Genomic DNA, 6,927 nt, shown 5'->3' on the forward strand with positions numbered 1-6,927 from the left:
AATAATAGCAAATGAAGCAACTGACTAACAACTAATCTCAAAAATATACAAGCAACTCCTACAGCTCAACTCCAGAAAAATAAATGACCCAATCAAAAAATGGGCCAAAGAACTAAATAGACATTTCTCAAAAGAAGACATACAGATGGCTAACAAACACATGAAAAAATGCTCAACATCACTCATTATCAGACAAATGCAAATCAAAACCACTATGAGGTACCATTTTACACCAGTCAGAATGGCTGTGATCTAAAAGTCTACAAGCAATAAATGCTGGAGAGGGTGTGGAGAAAAGGGAACCCTCTTACACTGATGGTGGGAATGCAAACTAGTACAGCCACTATGGAGAACAGTGTGGAGATTCCTTAAAAAACTGGAAATAGAACTGCCTTATGATCCAGCAATCCCACTGCTGGGCATACACACTGAGGAAACCAGAAGGGAAAGAGACACGTGTACCCCAATGTTCATCGCAGCATTAAAAAAAATACATTTGAATCAGTTCTAATGAGGTGGATGAAACTGGAGCCTATTATACTGAGTGAAGTAAGCCAGAAAGAAAAACACCAATACAGTATACTAACGCATATATATGGAATTTAGAAAGATGCTAACAATAACCTGCAAAAGAGACACTGATGTATAGAACCGTCTTATGGACTCTGTTGCAGAGGGAGAGGGTGGGAAGATTTGGGAGAATGGCATTGAAACATGTATAATATCATGTATAAAACGAGTTGCCAGTCCAGGTTCGATGCACGATACTGGATGCTTGGGGCTAGTGAACTGGGATGACCCAGAGGGATGGTATGGGGAGGGAGGAGGGAGGAGGGTTCAGAATGGGGAACACATGTATACCTGTGGCGGATTCATTTTGATATTTGGCAAAACTAATACAATTTGTAAAGTTTAAAAATAAAATAAAATTTTAAAAAAATACAAGTTTAACATAGCTATATTTTTTTTAAAAAGTCACTTTTTTCATTGAATACTATTTTTACTTGAAAGAATGAGTAATAGACATAATACAGTTATTCAGACTCAGATATCTGTCAGATCTTTTTTTTTAATGAATAGGATGAGCCTTTCACGTTAAGAAAAACCAGCAGCATTTGTTGTCTGATGTACTCTAACTTTCAAGTGATTATTTTAAAATAAAAAAAAATTTTTTAAATCTCAGCTTAAATTTCTAATACGGTAGATACTGACTGATATAACCTACATACACAAAAATTCTTTGGGGTGCTCAATATTTAGGTGTTTAAAGGGGTTCTGAGACCAGTGTTTGAGTACACTTTATTATAATAAAGCATTGCTCTGTTACCTTAAATTTCCCTTTAATGTTTTATCAGAGATTGTTATTTGTGTGAGGTAAGTGCATATGTGTGTGCATTCTAAAAGCACTGACTATATATATGTACATATATATACACACACAACATAAATATATATATAGTCTATGGAAAAAACATCTTGTATATCCCATGAGAGTGTTCAGAGTAAATACCGAGAGGATTCCAGGTAGAAGAAACAGAGAGCAAAGGCATGGGGTAAGTCAGTCAGTATACTGCAAGTTTTACGTGTACAGAGAGGCGATTTGTTAGGCACAAAATACCATTTGAAATCCTTTTTTTCCCTTTCTACAATAGAGAAAAAAAGTGAACACAAATGGCAAGGTTAAGAGAAAGATAAGTTTCTTAAAAAGCAGTCAGTGTCATAGACTGATAGCCTAAAAATTTAAGTATTAAGCAAATGGATGAAACAAACATCAGTCTAAGTATGCCTCATTCCCTGTACTCTGTAATACAATCTGTATTTTCTGTGGTGTTCCTCTGTGCTATATTATAAACCACAAAATTACAATAAAACATGGTCCCTGTTTACAAAAATCTTAGTGGTCTACTTGGGATGATTATTCTATATAAACTAGCACATATTTCTGAAAATATGCTGTTTAAACAAACTGATATATGTAATGCTCAAATGGTTATAGGTTTTCTCAATCATTGTTTTTCACACTAACTTCCCTGGAGAATAATTTACCCCAAAGCGATGGGGTTGCAAAAGAGTCAGACATGACCGAGGGACTAAACAATAATGCTTTTAAATGTTCTTTTGAATTTGTTCATTAATTTTAAGTATAAAATCAGAAAAAAACATTCAAACTTGATAAATGAATCAAGAAAACCCTACTTGTTTTTAACTTCTAAGATCTAGTAGAAACATAAATGTAACAAGAAAAAAATTACATTAGGAATCTTACATTTCTATTTCTTAAACTTGAAATTTTTGGTAATCTTTTCATTAACTTTATTAAAAGACCAATCAGAAACACAAAAGGAAGTTACTGAAAAGCCTAAGAACAGACTTTTGAGTCCAGGATATAGTAATCACAACCATGGGATACTGGGCAAGTTACTTAATTTCTCTAAACCTGAGTAACATGGAGATAACAACAGTTTTATATATATGTAATAGCTGCAGTTTAGAAGCAAGTAGAAATGCTTCTGCTTTGGCAACTGGATTTTTTTCCTGTCAATAAATATTTACTGGGCACTTGCCTTCATGTCTCTGAGGCCTTCAGATTTGTAACCCCTTGAAAGTTACATATTATCCGACTGCATCTTAGTTGAACATCTTTTAGAATCTTACTAAAGATAAACTGATTTGGAGAATTATTCTGATAGTAATATTTATAATAAACAGCCTTTATCTAGATTTTATATTTGTTTGTAAACTTATTGACTATTTTTAGAAGCAACCCATACATCTTTCAACACCTTATGAAACTTTAACAATTCATTCAAAACCCACTTAAAAATTCCTGCTACGGGCCTTTCTCTTCTAGAACTTTGTCTTATCCCTCTCAGCTTCTGTTTTAAACCTTCTATTCAAGTCTCTTCTCTACAGTGTACACACACATTCAATCTTTCCCATCTTTAAAATAGGTTTCCACCCAGGCTTTCCTGCTGGCTCAGATGGCACAGAATCTGCCTGCAATCCTGGAGACCTAGGCTCAATCCCTGGGTCCAGAAGAGCCCCTGGAGAAGGGAATGGCAACTCACTCCAGTATTCTTGCCTGGAAAACTCCATGGACGGAGGAGCCTGGTGGGCTACAGTCCATGGGGTCGCAAAGAGTCCGACACGAATGAGTGACTTCACTTTCACTTTCTTTCACATTGCACCTAATATTGCTGAGTACTCTTTTCTTGAAATGTCTCTAACAGTGAGGTTATTTCTCTCCATTCTCCTAACTATTCCCTTTTCCTTTGCAATCAAATATTTGCTGAATCTCCAACCTATATTTCTTTTAAATTCTAGACCTATATATCTATAGGGTACCGCCACTTACATGCTCTAAAGAGACCACAAACTTAATATATCCAAAACCTTATTGACCTTCTACCTAAAGTCTGCGGCTTTTCCTTAGTGATCTTAGATAGATGTGCCACTACTACTCCAAGTCAGAAGCTTGGCAGTCATCTTAGAGCCCTGCCTTTTCTTCATCCTACACATATATTCTTGGGAAGCCCTGGTAACTCAGCAGTAAAGAATTCGCCTGCCCAGTGTTCACAACAGCTAGGACATGGAAGCAACCTAGATGTCCACTGGCAGACTAATGGATAAGGAAGTTGTGGTACATACACACAATGGAATATTACTCAGTTATAAAAAAGAATGCATTTGAGTCAGTTCTAATGAGGTGGATGAAACTGGAGCCTATTATACAGAGTGAGGTAAGCCAGAAAGAGAAACACCAATACAGTATATTAACTCACATATATGGAATTTAGAAAGATGGTAACAATGACCCTATATGCAAGAAAGACAGCAAAAGAGACACAGCTGTAAAGAACACTTTTGGACTATGTGGGAGAAGGCGAGGGTGGTATGATTTCAGAGAACAGCACTGAAACATGTGTATTACCATATATAAAATAGATGACCAGTGCAAGTTCGATGCATGAAGCAGGGCACTCAAAGCCTGTGCTCTGGGACAATCCAGAGGAATGGGTGGGGAGGGAGGTAGGAGGGAGGTTCAGGACGTGGGGACACGTGCATCCGTGGCTGATTCATGTCGAAGTATGGCAAAAACCACCACAATATTGTAAAGTAACTGGCCTCTAATTAAATTAATTAATTAAAAACAAATAAATAAAATTCAGAAAGAGTTAAAAAAAAAAAAAAAAGAATTCGCCTACAATGTAGGAGATGCGGGTTCAGTCCCTGGATGGGGAAGATCACCTGGAGAAGAAAATGGCAACCCACTCCAGTATTCTTGCCTGAAAAACCCCACTGACAGAGGAGTCTGGTGGGCTACAGTTCATGGGATCAGAAATGAACAAACCTTAACGACTAAACACACGCAAACACACAAATATATTTTAGTTTCTAAACCTCTTGCTTTCTAATTCCACTGAGATTAGTTTCAGGCCTTCAAACGACCCTGATGCTGGGAAAGATTGAGGGCAGGAGGAGAAGGGGAAGACAGAGGATGAGATGGTTGGATGGCATCATTGACTCAATGGACATGGGTTTGGGTGGGCTCCAGGAGTTGGTGATGGACAGGGAGGCCTCGAGTGCTGCGGTTCATGGGGTTGCAAAGAGTCAGACACAACTGAGCAACCGAATTGAACTGATAATTCAAACAATAGATTTCCCTTTCTTCAATTATGGCCTTTCCTTTTCAATTCATCCCCTACACTGACAAAATAAAAACTTCTAAAAGGCAAATCTAATTATATTATCCACTTGTTTATTTACTCTTGAATGAGTGAATCCACTACACACAATAGGAATTCTGGTCTTAAGTGGAAGCTGTACAATAAACAAAACAAAATTCTGTACCTGCATGTATGCATTCTCTTAAAGGCCTAGATTGTCCAAGGTTAACCCAAAGGGTCAAGAACCACTGGCTCGTAGAATAAACTCCAAACTATTCAAACTATTTGAAATCTTTCAGAATCATCTCAAACTGCCATCTCCCTCCCGATAAAGACTGCAGAGTCAACCTCAACTACTTAAGTTCTCAAATAGGGCTCTGCTGCTTCAGCTTTTCACACCACTGAACATAAGCTCCTCTTTACCTAGAAAGCCATTCCCCACCCATTCCCCAAGTGAACAAATCTTTAATCTATGAAATCCTCTCTACACCTCCAAGCAATTTGATTTCTCCTTCCTTTCACCTACTACACTTAACCTATACCTTTATTATAGTATTGGTCATACAGCATATTTATATTTGTTTTCATGTCTTTTATTAGGTCGTGAGGAAAAAAACGTTTTACTCACCATTTGTCTGTTAGTGCTTAGCACAGCACCAGTATATAATACATACTCAAATATTTGTTGAATAAATAATTCTCTACCTCATCAACAATGGATATTCTTTTCATGAAAGAGTCTCTGTATAATAATGAGTTGTTCAAACTGAAAGTAGTATTTTCCTAAGCTTAAAAAGGGTATCTTTCAAAAATGTCACCTAGGATCACTAATAAACTTACCACTAATATTTTAAAATATTAAGAAAAGAAGTTGTTTTAAAAAAGATTGATGAATAATGTAAGCACAAATATAAACAACTGACTTCATTTAAGTGAAATTTTAAATTATAAGTTTAATTATAATCCTCTAGAAGACTAAACTACTAGGTATAAGATTTTTTCCCTTAAACTTGGTATTTGATTAGCCCAGTTAAATGTGTTTTTCCTCTTGCAATATAAAATTTTTATATACTCAAATATAATCCTCTTGATATTTAAATCTGGACAGATGTTTATAGAACCCTAAATACGTACATTTAGGTGTCTTTAACATAAACGTATGTGTGAAATCAGCAGTTTTCAGAAGACACCAAGTAAAACTTTGGGGGAAACACAGGAAACTTTGCGTGTAGGAAGGAAATCAGATTGAGCATTCATTAGAAAATCTGTTACCTCCGCAGGTTATTTACAACAGGAAATCTAAGTTCTTACTCTTCACCATTTTATCACTAACATACGGGGTTGAAGAGCTACGGATGTAAATATTGCTGGCTACAAAAGCAACTTGCCTGCACACTGGACAGATGCCAGCTGCCTATTGATACGGGCCTGAAAACCAGCACTGGAATATGTACTAGGCCACTAACTCTGAAGGCAGTGCCTGGTGTATTCACTAAGCTCTCCGAAGTGATCATTACCAAGGTTGAAGTAATAAATCTGGGTTGATGTTAATGATTGAGAGTGTCCCCAGGAAAGGACTGAAAGCTGACTGCAGGATGCTGCTGCGAAATACCTAAAACAAACTGGATTCCTAACTTGTGTTCCCAGCTTGCGATTCCTAACGTGTGTTTCAGTGGATCAGACTAACAACGCATTTTGTTTGGACCTTTTCCCCCCACCTCCGCCCGCTTCCCCGTCCCAGTTTATTTTTATCCTTTTTAACTTGGAGCCAATCTTAAAAGCATATTAAGACCCAAGAGCTCGTCAAGTCACTTGGAGAAGGCACACCAACTTCTGAGTCCGCAGAGGACAGAAATGCACTGACTGGCCCCTTCTACTAGAGGCGCAGAGGCAGCGCCTGCTGGCCTGAGCGCGACTCCAGCCCGCCGGGCTTCGGTTAGACCGCAACAGGAAGTTTTCTCTTCCCTTGCGGAAAGCTGTGAAGCCAAAGAGAAATTTGAACCCCCACTCTCCGGAGGACACCCAGACGAGAGCTTCGGGGTGTGTGTGTGTGTGTAGGGGTGGGGGTGGGGGGCTCCGCCTGGGACGGAGGCAGCCGAGGGACTCGTGATTCAACGCCGACCGCAGCGTCCCCGCCCCGCGCAGGCCCAGGCCTCGGCCTCTCTTCCCCTCCCCGCGCGTCCAGTCCCGTCCAGGCCCGTCCCCGGGGGCAAACGCGGCTTCGCGGCCCGTGCGGGGCGGGCTGCGCCTCAGTTCCCAG

The 6,927-nt window shown here is 38.8% G+C and overlaps 1 protein-coding gene across 1 annotated transcript in view; it reads right to left on the minus strand.

Annotated features, from left to right (window-relative positions):
* Positions 1-6,927, minus strand: part of SYPL1 (synaptophysin-like 1) — a 28,234-nt gene that overhangs the window by 20,690 nt on the left and 617 nt on the right. The gene's annotated exons all lie outside the window — the stretch shown is intronic.

Source organism: Bison bison, unplaced genomic scaffold (genome assembly GCF_000754665.1).
Source record: "Bison bison bison isolate TAMUID 2011002044 unplaced genomic scaffold, Bison_UMD1.0 scf7180017864162, whole genome shotgun sequence".
In the NCBI taxonomy this organism is placed as follows: domain Eukaryota; kingdom Metazoa; phylum Chordata; class Mammalia; order Artiodactyla; family Bovidae; genus Bison; species Bison bison.